Source organism: Passer domesticus, chromosome W, assembly GCF_036417665.1.
Source record: "Passer domesticus isolate bPasDom1 chromosome W, bPasDom1.hap1, whole genome shotgun sequence".
NCBI classification, from domain to species: Eukaryota; Metazoa; Chordata; class Aves; order Passeriformes; family Passeridae; genus Passer; species Passer domesticus.
The window spans coordinates 15965872-15984505 of NC_087511.1; the positions used below are offsets into that span (position 1 = coordinate 15965872).

The window sequence follows — 18634 nt, forward strand, 5'->3', positions numbered from 1 at the left end:
CATTTCGCCAAAATCTGAAATGGATTTCTACCCTGTTAAATTTCCACTCTGTTTCATTCCCCCCTTTCCTAGAAAAGTAAAAGTAAATTATTTAACTTAATACAAATCCCTACCATAATAGGTGTCCCTTAATGCTTTACCATGCAAATATCATGTATATATGTTAAGAAATTTCTATAGATTTATGGTTATGTTTTGCCCCCTTGAGTTGTTATCAGGAGACTGCCAGAGTTTGGGACATTTGGGAGGGTCGGCTTGTCACCATGGCAACACCTGACCTCCAATCAATATTTAAGGAAGTAAACTCCACCACTGGACAGCGAAGAAGAGTTGATGGACAGAACTTTGGGAGGGGCTAAAGGGTTAAGAGGCGAAACCTCCATTGTGTGGATGAGCACATGGTAGGAAAAGTTCTTTGCTCCTGGTGCCATACTCTTTTCTCTATTCAGTCTTCTCTTGTATTTTTTATAAGGTTTATTAAACCTTTCTAAATTTATGGAAGTGAGTAGACACTCACATTGGGGACTCGTCCAGGATTAAACACCTCGCCCCGGTGGTGCTAGGAGTTTTCAAAGAAGCGTGCCCGTGACACATGTTTGGCGGATTCTATCGGACTCTTGTAGGATCACCGGTGGCCGCAGGCTGGAAACCCGGAGACAACAGGAGGCTGGATAAAGAAAAGAGAGGAAGGGTGGTGAGTAACATCTTCATAACTATTTTTAGCCTGGTAATTATTCCATAATTCCAGTATAGGAAAGCGGACTCCACCCTGAAATAAATGGGCAGGAGATCTTTCTCCTTTTTAATGCCTTTATTAAGAAGAATCAGCTCAGGTGGGGAGAAATCAACGGGTCGCGCCCACGCCGCCGCTGCTCCCAGGCGTGGCACAGAGAAGGACGGTGATGCAGCTTTGTCCGCTGGTCTGCAGGCAGAGCTGGGGTTTCTGTCCTCATGGGAGATTAGCAGATTCCTGCTTTTGTGTCTAACACCCCGGGGCGTCTCTTTAATCAACATCTTTTCAGGTTAGGGTGAGAAGCAAAAAGGATCCAAGCAGGTACGGGACTACGCTCCCATCCTTAGACGTCACTTAGGTCACTTGTTGGCTCGTAATTTTAGGGGTTTTCCTGGAAAAAACTGTAAAAATTCGGGGCGCAATGCATTTCTCATCTGCATACTGGCTCTGATGTCACTCCTATCTTCCTGGTACTTGGGAGGGTGCTTGTGTCCCTCCCTGGCAAGCGGCAAGCATCAGGGGGACAATGGTTAATCACCAGCCATTAAGAGGTAATTGAAGAACTCCTCTTTAACAGTGAAACTAACTTACAGCAACTGGTCTGACTTGTTTTTAACTCTGCAACCTAAAAAAAATAGATAACTTTCTATTCATAACACACACCACTACTATACTAGATCCGTCCTGGTCCTTCGGAGTTTTAGCATATTGGGCAGTTTGAGGAAACGGCAGGACTTGTGGTAAAGAGGAAAGTGGGGATTTCCCCCTGTGGCCGGCGGGACGCATGAGATTGAAGGGTTTGAGGGGTTTTGCAGCACCGAGCCAGCACACACAAAAGGGGGTTGGGGGGGCCTGAGTGGCGGGCTTGTGTCAGGACAGGAACCTGTGGCGGGCTCCCCGTGTTGCAGGGGGTTCGCGCTCCAAAGCCAGTCGGCTTCCGCATCGCTCGGGCGGGAGCAGCTCCTGGGCACAGCCAGTGCTCCAGACCCAGCCGAGATCAGGCTGGGGAGAGGGGTGATAGCCAAAGGGTTGAGGTGGACTTGTCACCCAAGGAGTGGGGGTGCCGCTCCACGTGGGGGAGGGGATTTTGCGTGGAGGAGATGGTCAGCTCCTGCTCGGGCAGGGGCGGCTCCTGGGCGCAGCCAGCACTATACTTTCCAGAGCTAGCCAAGCTGCACCGGGCCAGAAGCAGGCCTCAGCCGAGCTGTACCAGGCAGGGCGGGGATCGGAGTGTGGCCGTGGGATGGAAGACCCCAGGATCGTAGGTGTTTTTCGGAAGAGAGGTAAAGTTTTTTGTTTTTCTTCTCTTTTCTTTCTTCTTATTCATTTTCTTTCTCTCTTCCACTTCTTTCCCCTTCCTTCTTTCCTGGTTTCTTTCTTATCCTCCTTTCCCTCCCCCTTCTTAGGGAGGCTGGCCTTGTTGAGAGACTGTGTTATTGGCTGACTGGGGAGGTGGGCTCTGTCGGGGGAAGACCTGTGATCTGCTGGTCAGGATGGGATCATGAGTGAGTAGGGAATCCCCAAAGGAATAAGCAGAGATTGAGGAGGAACTAGTGGGCATACCCCCAGATAGTCCACTGGGAAGGAAATTAGCCCTGTGGAAATATGACCCCAACAACAGAGATAAGGATGAGAGCAAAATGGTTCAGTACTGTGTGGTAGAACAGACCAGAAGGGAAATTAGGAGTGATCATGTATATTGGCCGAGATATGGATCAGATGAAAGATGGATATGCCGAGCACTAAGCATATATGTAAGAGCTAAGAAACCATTCAATCAGAAAGAGAGTGAATATGCTGCTTGCTGGGAAGGGAAAACATATTTAAAGTAGCAGAACATATAGAGTGGGAACTGTTAGACCACTTACCCCCCCCCCCCCCCCACCTCCAGTAGCTCCAACTGCTACCCCCTGATGGGCCTAGCCAGAAGACCAGAAGCAGAGCAGCACAAAGAGAGGAAAGCAGATCAGAGGATGGGAGCCAAACATTGGGACTGTACCCCCTGAGGGAAGTACCCCTGGGTGGGGGGTGTGGGGTGTGCAGGGAGGCATTGGATTTGTAACCATACCTCTCAGTTCCTCTGACATGAGAATGTTTAAAAAGGAATTAAAAGGACTATTAGAGGACCCTATTGGGTTAGCAGAGCAGTTAGACTAGTTTCTAGGACCCAATATTTATACATGGGAAAAGATGCAATCAATAACCAGAGGAAAGACAGATAATCCGGGCAGCTGAGATACAGATATGGGAAAGGGAGCATGCGCAAGGACCTCCTGGGCATCTGAAAATGCCCATAGTGTGCCCCAATTGGGACCACAACAGCACTGGGGGGAGGCAAGACATGGAGGAATATAGAACATAGATTATAAGAGGTATCAAAGAGGCAGCTCCATGTAATCAAAATGCCCATAAGGCTTTTGATGAGCAGTAAAAGTGGGAAGAAACACCAACAGAGTGGCTAGAAAGGTTGAGGAGAAATATGAGGCAATATTCAGGGGTTGACCCTGACACGATGGCCAGACAGATCTTACTAAAGATAAATTTCGTCACTGACGCCTGGCCAGATATACAGAGAAAGTTAAAAAAGTTAGATGGTTGGCAAGAAAGGAGGTTAGAGGATCTTTTAAGAGAAGCACAGAAGGTGTATGTTAAGAGGGACAAACAGAAGGCCAAGGCGGAGGCCAAGGTAATGGTAACTGCCATTAGGGAAGGAAAACAGCACGCAAAGAACTACCCAGGTAAGGGAGGGGGACTCTGAGTGCGGGAATATAGATGGAGGGAGGATGCAGGCCTCCGGGGCTGGACACAAAGAGGACAGCTTGGGAGACGGGAACCTAGGACAAGTTTGCTTTTACTGTAAAGAGAATGGGCATATCAGAAAGAATTGCTCCAGAAGGAAAAGGACCTGAGGGTCTATGAAACTGAGCAGAAAGGAGAAGGGGAAGACTAGGGGTGTCAGGGGCTCTACCTCCTGGGGACAGAATACCATCAGGACCCCTTGATAACTTTAAAAATAGGTCCCCAGGAGAAAGATTTTGAATTCCTAGTGGACATGGGGGCTGAAAGAAGTTGTGTTGGTAGAATCCCAAAAGGGTGCAAAAAGGGTCAAGATACTGTGCAAGTAGTAAGTGCAAAAGGGGAGGGGTTCAAAGTCTCAATTATAAAGGAAGTAAAGTGTGAAGGGGCAAATAAAGTAGTAATTGGGGATGTTCTATTAGATCCAGAAGCAGGGTGCAATCTATAAGGATGGGATTTACAGGTGCAGTTAGACATTGGAGTACTCCCAGAGGAAGGAAAAATGGTGGTCAAACTTCTCCAATTAAGGGAAGAGGATGAGGACAAAAGTCATGAGATGGTGTGGGCAAAACCAAAAAATTGAGGTAAATTGAACATGAAACCTATATTAATAAAAATAGTTGATGAGAGCCATCCAGTCTGGGTATGACAATATCCACTCTCCCTGGAAAGTAGACGAGGACTACAGCCAGTGATCCAGGACCTACTTGAGGACGGGACCTTAGAACCATGTATGTCCCCCCATAATACACCCATATTACCAGTAAAGAAGTCAGATGGGACTTAGAGGCTTGTCCAAGACTTGAGAGAAGTGAATAAAAGAACAGTGAATCAATACCCAGTAGTGCCTAACCCCTATACACTACTGAGTAATATCCCCCCATCACACCAGTGGTTTAATGTTATAGACCTAAAAAGATGCTTTTTGGTCATGTCCACTGGCAGGGGAAAGTAGGGATATATTTGCCTTTGAATGGGAGGACCCCGATTCTGGGACAAAGCAACAGCTTCAGTGGACTAGGTTACCCCAAGGGTTTTCTGAATCCCAAACCTATTTGGTCAAGCCCTGGGAGAAGTGCTACAACTCTTCTCTATCAAGCCTGAGATAAAAATTATCCAATATGTGGATGATTTGCTTCTCTCAGGACAGGAAGAAAACAAAGTACGGGAATTCACCATAGCATTGTTAAATTTTCTGGGGAACCAAGGACTTTGAGTATCAAAAGGGAAACTCCAATTTATAGAGAGGGAAGTAAAATACCTAGGACACGTAATTTGTCAATGCAGCTGGTGACTGAACCCTGAAAGAATTGCGGGAATAATCTCACTCCCACAGCCAAAAACTAAGAAAGAAGTTAGAAGGTTTCTAGGCTTGTTGGGATATTGTAGGCTGTGGATTGAAGGATACACACAGGCCATCAGGTTCTTGTATGAAAAGTTAGTAGAAGAAGAGATGAGGTAAGAAGAAGAACAAAAGTTTGATGCTTTAAAGCAAAAAATTAGTCGGTGAACCAGCACTGAGTCTTCCTGCCTTAGACAAACCCTTCTATCTGTTTTTAGATATAGAAAAAAGGGGTAGCTCACAGAGTACTAGCCCAGGACTGGGGAGGATCCAGGAAACCAGTGGACTATTTATCAAAACTACTAGATCCTGTTAGCCGGTGGTGGCAGTGACTGCTGTACTCGTAGAAGAAAGCAAAAAATTAACCTTTGTGGGAAAATTGAAAATATATACTCCACACTCAGAAGTATCCTAAGCCAAAAGGCTGAGAAATGGCTCACTGATTCCTGAGTGTTAAAGTATGAAGCCATCTTAATAAATAGTGATTTAGAGCCAATCGTGAGTAACCAACTCAACTCTGCCCAGTATTTGTATGGAGAATCAAGTGAGGAATTAATAAATAATTGCCTAGAAGTCAAAAATTATCAAATTAAAGTAAGAGAAGACCTAACGGACCAACCACTACAAAGAGGGAAACAATTGTACATTGATGGATCTTCAAGGGTAATCCAGGGGCACCGGGTATCGAGGTTCGTTATAGTGGATGAAGGGTTAGTGGCCATAGAAAAGGGAAAGTTACCTTCCAACTGTTCAGCCAAAGCATGTGCATTATATGCCCTAAAATGAGCTCTGGAAATATTAGCACAGAAAAGGGGAACAATATATACAGACTCAAAATATGCTTTTGGTACCCAAAATATACCTTTGGTACAATTTGGGAAGAGAGGGGACTATTAAATTCAAAGGGAAATGGAGTGATCCACAAAAAACTTGTTTTAGAAGTGTTATAAACCTTACCATTACCAGAAAAAGTAGCAGTGGTATATGTTAAAGGACATCAAATGGGGTGACTCAAGAGGCACGAGGGAACAATTTGGCAGATTTAAAAGCTAAAAATGCAGCTGAATCAGGGACAGAAAAACTAATGATGGTGTTAAGTCCCATGGGAGAAATTCAAAAAGTCCCAGTGTTCAGTGGGGCAGAAGACGAAGAACTCAAAATAGGCGCCAAGAAAGATAACGAAGGGAAGTGGAGATTAGCAGACAGGAGACAAATGCTGAATAAACCCCTTACCAAGAAAATGCTAGAAGGCATACATGGTTCAACACATTGGGGTACACAAGTGCTAAGTGATCAATTTCTAAGGGATTGGGGATGCATAGCAATTTTCAGGATAGCTAAGCATGTGACTGAATAGTGTGTGATATGTCAACAAGTAAATAAGAAGGTCATGAGGAAAACTGTCACTATAGAGCGCGACACAGTGCAAAGCACCAAGACTCCATCAGAAGGCTGTATAAGAGTGCTTTATTATAGCAACATGTTGCCTTTATAGTTTTTCAATATATTTACATTTACTTAACAGACACATACACCGCCCATTAGTCATAAGACAGAAACAAAGTTCTCAATAGGTGAACAAGGAGCCACGTCATTCTGTGAGCCAACTAAAGTCCGTATCTTTTAACTTTCTCTCTTTCATCACGTTGTCATGGTGATGGCCTTGGTGTCTTCCTTGAGAGAGGTACAGGGCTTTCCTTATCTTCAGGAAGCCTTCGCTGGTTCACAAGAACAGCACAAAATGTCTTTCCTACAGAAAACACCCAGGGGAGGGCAAGAACTAGCCTTAAGGCCCTTTCAAAGCATCCAAGTAGACTTTACTGAGCTTCCCCAGGTACAATGGTGGAAGTTTTTGCTAGTGATAGTGAATCACTTGACTCATTGGGTAGAGGCGGCACTCACTGTGAAAGCCAATGCCAATGTTGTGATTAAAATACTCCTAAAATCAATCATTCCCCGATATGGGATGGTAAACAGGATTGATTCAGACCAGAGAACTCATTTCACATCAAAGATATTGCACAAAGTTGTTCGAGCCCTGGGAGTGAAATGGGAATTACACACTCCATGGTATCCACAGAGTGCCAGTCGGGTTGAGAGAATGAATCAAACTCTTAAAAGAACTGTAGTTAAGCTAATGATTGAAACCCAAATGTCATGGATAAAATGTCTCCCTTTGGCCTTATTAAGAATTAGAACCCAACCCCGGTCAGATCTGGGGGTGTCACCCTATGAAATTATGTTTGGGTTACCCTTCTTTCCCTCACCCCAGAAAGTTGCCACCTATGAGGAAGGGGAAACCAATGCCAAAAAATGTGTTATGTCTATAGCACAAACCTTAGAAGGGCTAAGACATAAAGGGGCAATTCCTCAAACTACCACCTTGGATTTCAGAATCCATAATATTAATCCCAGGAATTCGGTGATGATTAAGTCATGGAGAGATCAACCTCTAACTCCTCAGTGAGAAGGTCCCTTCCAGGTACTGCTCACTACTGAATCGGCCATGCGAACTGCAGAGCGATGATGGACTCATGTCAACAGAGTTAAAGGCCCAGTAGAGGAACCCAAAGAATGGACTATAACATCCAGGCCAGGGAAAATGAGATTGACTCTCAAGCAGAGACCAAGAGACAACCAGAAAAACACCAAGATGCCCAAAAAGTAGAGTCAAACTTCCACCAACCAGCTCACAAAGTGTTTCCCTGTTTTAATGGGTGAGAATTACCAGCATCTGTTGAGGGAAAGTACACAAGGGACTGTAAAAGGCAATCAGACAGCTTTTTTAAGAAAATAAGATAAAGGAATGAGGGCAAGACCAGGTTGGCCCCTTTGCTTGCTACCAAGAAGACTCCATAGCCCTGCTGTGGGTGGCAACCCTGTAGACATAGTAAGGCCCGAATGGACCTCTATAATTCCCCAACTGTCTTTGAATACAAAAGGAACTGGAGGGCAAGACAGAATTGTCCTCTTTACTTACCACTAAGATGCACCTGCAACTCCATAGGCAAGGTAGATGGGGGTAAAAGCCATACCGGACCTCTGTAAGGTCCTTTTCTTCATTCCAGATAAGGGTGTCTAGGGAAATTTTGTGTTTCTTTTCCCTTTGGTTCCCTCTGTCCTTGCCCACATCAACAGATGCTAGTATGACTCATTGAGTTAAATTGTTCTAGCCAAATAACTTGTGGAAAAGCAAAAGGGGGGATTGTAATAGATGAGTAATGCGATGATTGACTCACAATTAAATGCAAATATCGTATATATGTTAAGAAATTTCTATAGATTTATAGTTATGTTTTGCCCCCTTGAGTTGTTATCAGGGGACTGCCTGGGTTTGGGACATTTGGGAGGGTCGGCTTGTCACCATGGCAACACCTGACCTCCAATCAAGATTTAAGGAAGTAAACTCCACCACTGGACAGCGAAGAAGAGTTGATGGACAGAACTTTGGGAGGGGCTAAAGGGTTAAAAGGCGAAACCTCCACTGTGTGGATGAGCATATGGTAGGAAAAGTCCTTTGCTCCTGGTGCCGTAATCTTTTCTCTATTCAGTCTTCTCTTGTATTTTTTTATAAGGTTTAATAAACCTTTCTAAATTTATGGGAGTGAGTAGACTCTCATTCACACTGCCTGCAAAGATTGCATATTATATGATTGGCTCTTTCCAAATATTAAAATTAATAGTATATGCGTTATGTTGGAAAGTTATGCTGTATTAATGTCTTTTAAGTAGTGTGGTAAATACAGTTTTTAGGCTATAGCATAATATGAAAATAGAAACTATGTGATGTAAGATACTTCTGTAACTAGCTCAAGGAATGGATAAGATAATAAAGAAATTCTTTGCATTATCCTATCTGGATAGTGATAACAGAAACAAGACACCAAGATTCCAAGAAAATAATTATTGCCTCCTTATTGGGAAAGCTCAGACTTCAAGGAACCAAGAAGATTGATTTACAAGATGGGGGGGGGAGCTAAAATTAAGCAGAAACACCCTAGTGTGAAAGGAATGTTTGAATCATGTATGAGATATACTAGTATGCAATAGGCTATTGCTTTTAAGGGGTAATCCTTTGTTAGCAAGGTGTGCTTTGTGGCAGAGTGCAAGGCACCCGGACATCCATAATTCTTTGCTTTTTATTGTCTCTTATTGTCCTAATTTTCGTTACTATTTTCATTAATATTAAACTTCTAAAATTTTAACACAAGTGAATGGTGTTTTTCACACTGCATATTGTCACGATCTGCTAGTACAAGCGGGGGTCATGATGGTTCATTAACTGATCTCAGCGTGCAAAACACAACACAGAGGGGATTTCAGTATTAATCAAAACAAATGTACCTTTTATTGAGTGCCCACAGCAAATGCAATAGAAGGATTAGAAAGGAGATAAAGGATAGATAGAGAGAGAAGAAGAAGGGGGGGGGGGGGGGGTATAGCTGCCAATGGAGAGATTAAATCCTCGTGGTCCAGCCAATAGATCTGTCTTGTCACGTTGGGGAGAATATCAAAGTCTTTGGTTAACTCAGGGGTCTTTTATTGTCCTCCCTCGGGAGGGGAACAGGTAGAGGACAGTGGAGAATAAGTCTGTTGAGAACAAGTACAGACAGACCAGGTCCGAAACAGGACAAACCAGTTCCAGCAGTGAGCAGGACCCATCGTTTCAGGACTGGTTTCTATGAGAAACCTGTCTTGGTCCAGCGAACACATCTGCAGGCAACAATTGGCAGACATCCCTCTTCAGTCAGCCCAGCATCCCTGTGTTAGAATTTTAAGGTTCTCAGTCTCAGTCCTTGGAAGGGGGCTTCAATCTCCGTCCTTGACGGCGGTCGTGAGGCAGATGAGGGATTTTCCATGAGGGATCACCAAAGTTACCTCAGAAAGTTAGACTTTCTCTAAAGTTGGTGGCATCTGGCCAAGAGGTGGGGAAATTCATGGGCTATTGTGATGAGCGGGGATCATGAAGCAGGTGTAAGACCATGGTGACACAGCAAGCACACCTGCAAACAATCACTTGGGGCGCATCCACCTCAACCAGGCCAGAACTCCAGTCAGGGTCTTCAGGGTCTTTGTCCTTGTGATAGTCGTGAGGCAAATGAGGGAAACTTCAGACCGTCTCTTACACCTATGTAGAAGATAAGAAAAATAAATCGCATCATCTAAAGGAACTCAGAGGTCCTCTCTCTAACTCATTCAAAATTCCTTCACAAATTCCTCACAGTATAGTATAATCTTTCAGTTTATTTATGCACTGTATAGTTCATATGAATAGTAGTGTGATAAATATATTGTAGGCTTTAGCAAAATGTTAAAATAGAGACTAAAATACTTCTTTGTAACTAACTCAGAGAATGGTGTAAAGCAATTTTTTTGTTTCTTACATCTGCCGACTAGCCTCTCCAAGTGATAACTGTGACAGAAAACAGAGCATACGCATCCGGGAAGGATTTTATCAACTCTTCGCTCTCAGGGAGTGTGAAACAACAGGATAGAACTACAGGAAGAAATAAAATATATGGACCTAATCTACAGAATGTCCTGCAGACAAGTCAGAGGTTTAAACCAAACAAGAGAGTTCCTGGAACATCAGAAACTCAAATGAATGTTTGAATAATGTATAAACTCATGAATAATGCATGTACCCCCAGCAATGTAACAGTATATAGAGAACATAGTTTTAAGCTACCTGCCTGCTCTTTGGCTGTTTGCCAAAAGCACCCTAGCAGTGGATTATTTGTTCTTCTTTTATCCTTTATTAAACTTTTAAAAATTCTAAAGAGTGAACTCTGTTTTTCACATTTGCCTGAAAGACCCTTAATTTCAAAATTATAATAATTTGGAGGGAAAGGGGTCATATTTTCCATTCCAAGGGAGGTTCCTGCCTTCCTTGGCTGACACCTGTCTTTCAAACCTAGACACCACTGGAGGGATGGGATAAGCCTGGTATGAAGGGGATGAGCCCCATGGTCCTTTGAGGACAGAGCTTTCCCCAGATCAGGATTCTTGCTTAAATAAATTGGATTTCTAGTTGTTGAGGTCAGCACAACATCTCTGCACACTGAAATGTGACTTTACTTGAAATATAACTGAAAACAACTGTTAGCCAGCTACACATAGAAAAACATATAGTCCAGTGCCTCCTCTGCCTTACTGTTAGGCAAGGATTTTTTAATGAAAAGGTATATGTGTGATTAAATTGTAAACAACTAAGAGCATGATGAGAAACAATTTCTTCTAAGTATAGTATTAGGCCTCACTAATTTTCATTATTATAGCATTGACAGGTGTGTCACATGGTATGCAGAAAAAACATTGTGCTTTTTCGTGTCTCTTAGAATATTTGAAACACACAATAGCTACCATAACTTGAAAAATATTTGCAGGAAACTTGTTTTTATTTAGTAATATCTACTTGTAGTTTGAGAGTGTTTTGCCTATTTCTTTTGCAACAATTTATAATAATTAGCAACTTTATAAAAAGTATCATCATCATCTTCCAAAAATTCATAAAGAAATAAGCATTTATATTCTGCAGATGTGGAAACTAAGGCATAGAAAAGTTTAAAAAATCAGTCAAGGTCTAAGGCAGGATTTCTGTCAGAAGTGAAATCAAAACAAGACAATACTGATTTGAAGCTATTGCATCATCTTTGTAGACTGAAGTTTGTATTTCAGGGAATGCAAATTCTGAGTTCTTTTCCACTTATTTATGGAGAGGTGGTTTATTGGTTTTGCACGGCCTGGTTTTTTGGTAGCAGGGGGGCTACCCAGAGGTAGCTTTTATGAAAAGCTGCTAGAAGCTTCCACCATGTCCAGCAGAGCCTATCCCTGATGGCTGTGAAGATGGACATGCTGCTGGCCAAATCTGGGCCAATTAGAGAGGCTGGCAATGCCTCTGTGATAACATATTTAAGAATAAAATCAAAACAAAGTGGGGGGCAGTTGTAATTCAAGCTAGAGAAGATGAGGAGGTGAGAACATGTGAGGGAAAACAACATGCAGACACCAATGTCAGTGGAGAAGGAGGGGGAGGAGGTACTCCAGGCTGATTTGTGGAAACAAAAACAAACTCCACAACTTTTTTAGAAGTTGTAAAGCTGGTATGTTTATTACAGAGCTGGACGCATGTGGGGATTGTGCCCCTTAAAATGACATGCGTACTTCTGGGAACTCCAAATCCTTTATCTCCCTCACTAATCCATATGCATGCAATTTCACAATAGGTTCATAAATATTCATTTCACTGATTTCAGTTACACTTGCAGCTAGTTTTGGGGTTTTTTTTTTTATCAGATAGTACAGAAAGAACTCCTGGGTCATCCTGCCTTGTCTCCTGCAGCCTCTCCATCTGTTTCAGAGTTCAAGGGGCCCTTCCTTATCTCTGTCCTTCAGCTGAAGCAGTTTCTTAGAGCATAGGTTTTTTGCGAGAACAGGCAGTCAGACTAAACAGCTATGTTTTCAAGCTACAGACTTAATTCAAAGATGTACATTTCACCTAAATCAAAATAGATTTCTACTCTGGAAAATTTCTACTCTGTCTCAAGGCACTGTAGCTGAGATTCTTCTGCAGGCCGTGGTGATGACCATGGTGAGGCAGGCTGTCCCCCTGCAGCTCATGGAGGTCCGTGGGGGATGCAGAGATCCACCCACAGCCCCTGGGGGAGGTGCTCACACCGGAGTGGGTGGATGCCGAGAGGAGGCTGTGATCCAGTGGCAGACCCGGTGGAGAGAGGTGGCCCCTGCTTTCAAGCTGGAGCAGCCTGTCCTTGGAGAACTGCACCCTGTAGAAGAGTGACCCACACCGCAGCAGTTTTGGGGAGGACTGTTTGCCCATGAGATTGGAACCATGCTGGAGAAGTTAATGAAGAACTGTGTCCCGTGGGAAAGGACCCCACAGTGTGGCAGGGGAAGGACTCCTCTGTAGCAGCGTGTGGCTGCAATGACAAGATTGTGTCCAGGGAGGCCACAGCTGACAGCAGGAGAAACAGATGGGAGTCCATTTTATTCGTCCCCACCCTGTGCCCAGGGGGAGGGGGGCAGAGGGGCAGGGGGGAGGGGCAAGAGGCGGAGGCCCAGGAGCCCGAGCAGAGCTCCAGAGAGCCAAGAACAGAGAGAGAGAAGCAGACCCAGGGGCCGGGGTTTTATCAGGTGTCCCATGGGAGGAGTCTTAATAGCAGATTACAGCCTCCTCAGAACAGGAAAGCTCCACACTCCTCTCTCTGAGCAGTGGAAGAAAACCTCGGGTGATGAACTGACCAAAACCCCCACACCCTTTCTCCCTAAGTTGTCGGTGGGGAGGAGGGAAGGGTTGGGGGAAAAAAGGTGGTTTTTAGGGCTTGTTTTACTTCTCATTATCTTCCTCTGATTTTGTTGGCAATAAACTCACCTTGTACCTCTAAGCTGAGCCTGTTTTGTCCTTGGAGTGTTTTCTCCTGGTCCTTATCTCAACTCACAAACCCTTTGTTTAAATGTTTCTCTCCTCTGTAGCTGTAGCAAGGGAGAGCAAGTGGGCATCTGGTGTTTGGCCAGTGTCAAACTATGACAGGTGGCACTGTAGGTAATAGAAAGGTTTGAATGTATGGAGGTCACATTTGGCAATGGCACAGTTGAGAGCCTCTAGGCAAGAATCAAAGTGTGAACAAATAATGCAGATGCCATTGTGGGAGTCTACTATAGACCTCCTAGACAGTATGATGACACTGACAAATTATTCTTTGAGGAACTAAGGGACACTTCCAAGTCAACTACCCTTGTCCTTATTGGACTTCAACTTGCCAAAACTTAACTTGGAGCATCACACAACTGGTACAACCCAGGCCAGAAGATTCCTAAGAAACCTAGATGACAACTGTATGGAACAGGTCTGAAAGGGGCCAACTCAGAAAGATGCCCTCCTTGATCTACTGCTTGTCAACAGAGAGGATCTCATGAGTGAAGTGGTGTGTAAGAGACAGTCTGTACTTTCCTTCATTTGCCTCACAATCGTCGCAAGTACCCTGAAGATCCCCGACAGGAGTTCTGGCCTGGCGGAGGTGGATGTCTGCCAAGTGATTTTTCACAGGTGTGCTCGCTGTGCTTTCACAGAACACTGCTTTGAACAGGTTCTGACAAGCGATGGCTTGTCCTTGCACGCTTGCACCTGCTTCACAGACCAAGGGGTCTCAACACAATGGCCCATGAATCTTCCCCCACCATTTGGCCAGATGCCACTCGCTTTGGATTAAGACTGTATAAACTGTTAACTTTCTGAGATGACTTTGGTGAACCCCCACGGACGACGGTGAAACTATGTGGCTGGACCATGAGGATTCCACCTTGTTGGTAGCTATATTCCCCCTCCCCTCTTTTTCCTTTCTATCCTTTATTTCCTTTTCTGATCCCTCTATCACATTCGCTGTTGGCCCTCAATAAAGGTGCATTTGTTGTGATTAAACTCATAGTCCCCTGCTGTTTGTCTTTTGCACTTTTGGGATCAGTAAACGAACCATCACGACTCGCTTGCCCTAGCGGATCATGACATGGTGATAGGTGACCATCTTGGACACAGCGACCATGAAGCAATTAAAATCTCTGGTGACAGGAGGAAAAGTTACAGCAAAACCTCAACTCTGGACATGAGGAGAGCGGTCTTCAGGCTGCTCAGGGAGCTACTGAGGAAGGTCCTCTGGGAAAATGTTTTTGCAGGTGCTGGGGTCCATCAGTGCTGGTCACTTTTTAAACATCACCTCATAAGGGCACAGGAGCAGCAATTCACAAATGTCAGAAGTCAAGCGGATCAGGCAGAAGGCCAGCTTGGCTGAACAGGATTGTTCTCTTGGAAAGAAGGCAAAAAATGAAGCTGTATGCCCAGTGGAAGCAAGGTCAAATGACATGGGAAGAATACAGAGGTGCTGATCGCCATCATAGGGAAAACATTTGTGCAGCCAAAGCTCAACTGGAGTTGAAGCTGCCAGAACTGTGGGGGACAATAAAAAGAGTTTTTTAAAAGTATATTAATGTTACGTGGGGTCATGGGTTGGAGACAGACTCACAACACAACACTGAGAGCCATCAGCAAACAGCAATGAGTTTACTATGGCTGCCCTTTTTATAGGGCATTTGAATCTGCTGGCATAGATAGCAGATTAATAGGAACCTCTCTCTGCCCAGCTCTCTGGCCAGTGGTGTATCTGCATCTAAGCTTGAACAGAGTTGGCTGAGGTTTTTGTTACCTCTTTTCTAGAATGAGCCAGGTCAGCCGGACTGGATTTGTTATGACCAGATTTATCTTGTTCAGCTACCGACTAGTTGTACTGAGACATATTAATGGCAATGGGCAGTGTAAAAATAACACCGGCTATTACAGAATGAGGATGAACACCGTACAAACAAGGACATGGACAAAGCAGAGATGTTTAATGCTTTCTTTGCCTCTGTCTTCAACACAGATGATGGGCTAAAGGGGTCCCAGTACCCTGAGCTAGAGGACCATGACTGAGAGAATTATCAACTCCCAGTTGACCCTGAATTTCTGTGGGATCTGTTGCTCCAGCTGGATCCCTACAAATCTATGGGGCTTTATGGAATTCATCCAGGAATCCTCAAAGAGATGCCGATGTCATCACAAAACCTCTGCAATGATTTTTGAGTGGTCTTGGGAATCCAGAGTGATCACAGCGAACTGGAAGCTGGCAAAAGTTGTCCTGACTTTCAAGAAGGGCAAGGAGGACCCTGGAAACTACAGGCCTGTTAGTCTCACTTTAGTGCCTAGTAAAGTTTTGGATAAGGGTATTCTGGAAGGTATTGAAAAACATCTTAAAGACAATGCAGTCATTGGTCACAGCCACACAGCTTCATGAGATGAAAGTCCTACTTATCAAACTTGATTTCCTTTTATGACAAAGTTACCCACCTAGTTGATGAAAGGAAGCCAATTGATATAATTTTTTTTTGATTCCATAAAGCTTCTGATACTTGTTGTTTAGGCTGCCCCTTGTGTGAGGACACGAGGCTTGACTCCATTTTTATCAGAAGGCTGATTTATTATGTTATATATTATATTAAAATACTACATTAAAACTATACAAAAAAGAACAGAGAGAAGAAGATCAGAAGGCTACAAAGACAAGAATAGAATAGGAATCAAGAACAAAATTCCTGTGACTGCTCACAGCCTTGGCACAGGTGGCTGTGATTGGTCACTGATTGAAAACCATCCACATGGACCAATGAAAGATGCACCTGTGGCCTTCCACAGCAGCAGATAGTTATTGTTTACATTTCTTTCCTGAGGCTCTCAGCTCCTCAGGACAGGAAAAATCCTAGCAGAGGAATTTTCACTAAAATATCATGGCTACATCTCACCCTTTTAAATTTATTAAATTAAATAGAAAAATAAATGTTTGCAATCTCTTCTACTGGGCCCTTGCAGAAGAGAGAACAAGCACCTCTTGAGGTTCATCTGTTGCCAATCAAAATCTCAATCAACTGCTGATGTGGAATGGTCAGGGAAATTCTTCACCTGTAGAACATTCAGGGAAATTCTTCACTTATCAAACATCAAATTCTATCATATCACTAAAACAATCTTAAAATATAAGAAAATGAAAAACTCATGCAAAGAAAGTTCATTGTTTCAAGTCCAAACAGCTGAATTTCAGGACAGAGTCCATGGACTGAAGATGTTCCTCTTTGACATCTCTGGAAGTCCCCTTTGGTCCTGAAACAGGCTTGCAGAATTCTGAAACAAAGAACTGCTAAAGAAAACAAGAATCATGGTAATCCATTGACAGTCATCAAACAATTCAGAGAGAAAATTCTGGAATGCCCTGGCCACAGCCCTTCATTGAACCACTTGGGCTGAGGCTAATTTTTGGCTTTTCAATGCTTTTGAGCTGCTAGCTCTTTCCACTTTTCTTTAATTTTTAATTTTTTTTTTTTCTCCAAAAGAAGAAGAGCAACAGCAGTAGCAGGGGGTCTCTAGGACCCTTCGGTGGCCCTGGTCCTGGTGGACGGACCAGAGAACCCAGACCTGGCTCACAGAACGGTGGCCCAGGTCCCTGTGGGGAAAGCAAAGTCCCCAAATGCAGCGCTGGACGGGGCGGTGGCCCCGGCCCAGGGAAATGAGCCAAACGGCCCAGAACCAGCCTGTGAGGCGGGCTCTGTGTTCTCAGAACCTGGCAGGACCATGCTGCCAGTGTCTTGAGTGCAGAAATGACCGAATGCTTCCTCCCCCCAGATGCACCACCGGTGCACGCCGGCAGCTGGGGAAGAGAAGCTTTCTCAGGAATTTTCATCCCACATTTGAGGGTTTCTTGTCCCCAGGGCAAGTGAGCAATGCTTGCTTTGCACTGTGTCTCTTTCTCCTTCAATGCCAACGCAACTGCTCCTGCTTTCTGCCCCTCAGCACCCCCATCCCCTCTGGTCTGGGGACCAGAGGCAGATACCACAGGAGCCAACTCCCCCACGCCGCTGGGGTGCTCGGGGGAAGGCAGGCACCCCAACCCCCAGGGAGAAGCCCCTGACCACACGTGAAATGACCCGCGAACCACAATGATTTTAAACACAGCCAGCCGAACTGCTCCTGAGGTCAGCTGGCGGGCCATGCCACATCCACAGAAGGACAGGCTCTTTGCAGGGTCTGATGCGAATGACGGAGCTTCGGAAACTGGCGGGACAACTGGGGTGGGCGGTGCGGGCAGCACGGGCGCTGGTGTCGGCTCTTGAGGCGGTCCTGTGGGCTCAGCACCGTTCTCGGCAAGCTCTTGCACTGCAATTGGGTCGGCAGTGAGCGGCGGGACAGGCGGGGGCGGCGGGCTCGGCACGGGATCAGCCCGCGCCGGCGCCGCCTGCACCGTTGCGAATTCAGTTGCCGGCGGTGATGCAGAGGGAGAAGGCACGGAGGCAGCTCCTGCAGCTCCCGGGGACAGCAGCACAGCCGTGGGTCGCGGCGCCGGGGAACCATTGTTGTTGATCGCGTTGCCTGGCAACACGGGCGGATCGGTGGGAGGCGGTTCTGGGTGCCGCGGCGCAGGCGCAATCATCAAGGCCAGCGGAGCGGCTCCAAGAGGCGGCGGCGAGGCCACGGGCGGAGCTGCGGGGTCCGGTGCCTCCCGCGGGGCTGGCTGAGGCGGAGCCGCGTCCCCCCGGAGTGGGGGGAGCGGAGAATTCTGCGGCGAAGCGGGCGGGGCCGGCCCGGAAAGCGGCGGGGCCGGCTCCCCATCCCCCCCAAGAGAAAGAGCGGGGGGGGGGAAGGCAGCTCTATCTGCTCATGCTCCAAGGGAGCGGCGTAAAACTTTTTCTCAGCTGTGGGCAATGCAGGGGGGCTGCGAACCCGCAGTTCGTCTTCTTTGAGAGGCTTCTCTGGTGCCGCGCCACCGAGCCACGATGCCCCCGCATCCTCCCTTTTTTTTCAAAATACAGAATAAGAGGCATAGGTGCGCTCCATACATTCTTGGGAGTTTAACACTCTGGTGCTCTGTCCACTCAAAAGCAGCGTCCATGAACTCCCAAAGATCTAAATCAAGGGAGTATACAACATTTGTAAAAAATCTATGAAATTTTGCCCATCTGAAAAACTTATAACACAGTCTCTCCCACACACTATTAACTCCGTCCTCGTGTCCCCATCTGTGCCACAGTTTAATAACTTTCTTCTCTGATGCAGTAAACGGAACCTGAGCTTCCAAAGGTACATTTTTCCAACTTTCCTCCAACCTTCTGCGAATGGCAGGATTTTCAGGAAGGAAAAAAATAACAGTACCTTTAGACAGTGTCCTTGT

General features: G+C 45.4%; 1 long non-coding RNA gene across 1 annotated transcript; it reads left to right on the forward strand.

Moving 5' to 3' along the window:
• The first annotated feature begins 404 nt into the window (after positions 1-404).
• Positions 405-9618, forward strand: LOC135289085 (uncharacterized). The gene is made up of 3 exons (XR_010351885.1): positions 405-694; positions 1895-2016; positions 7287-9618. It is a non-coding gene; the product is annotated as an uncharacterized LOC135289085 (long non-coding RNA).
• Positions 9619-18634: the final 9016 nt, after the last annotated feature.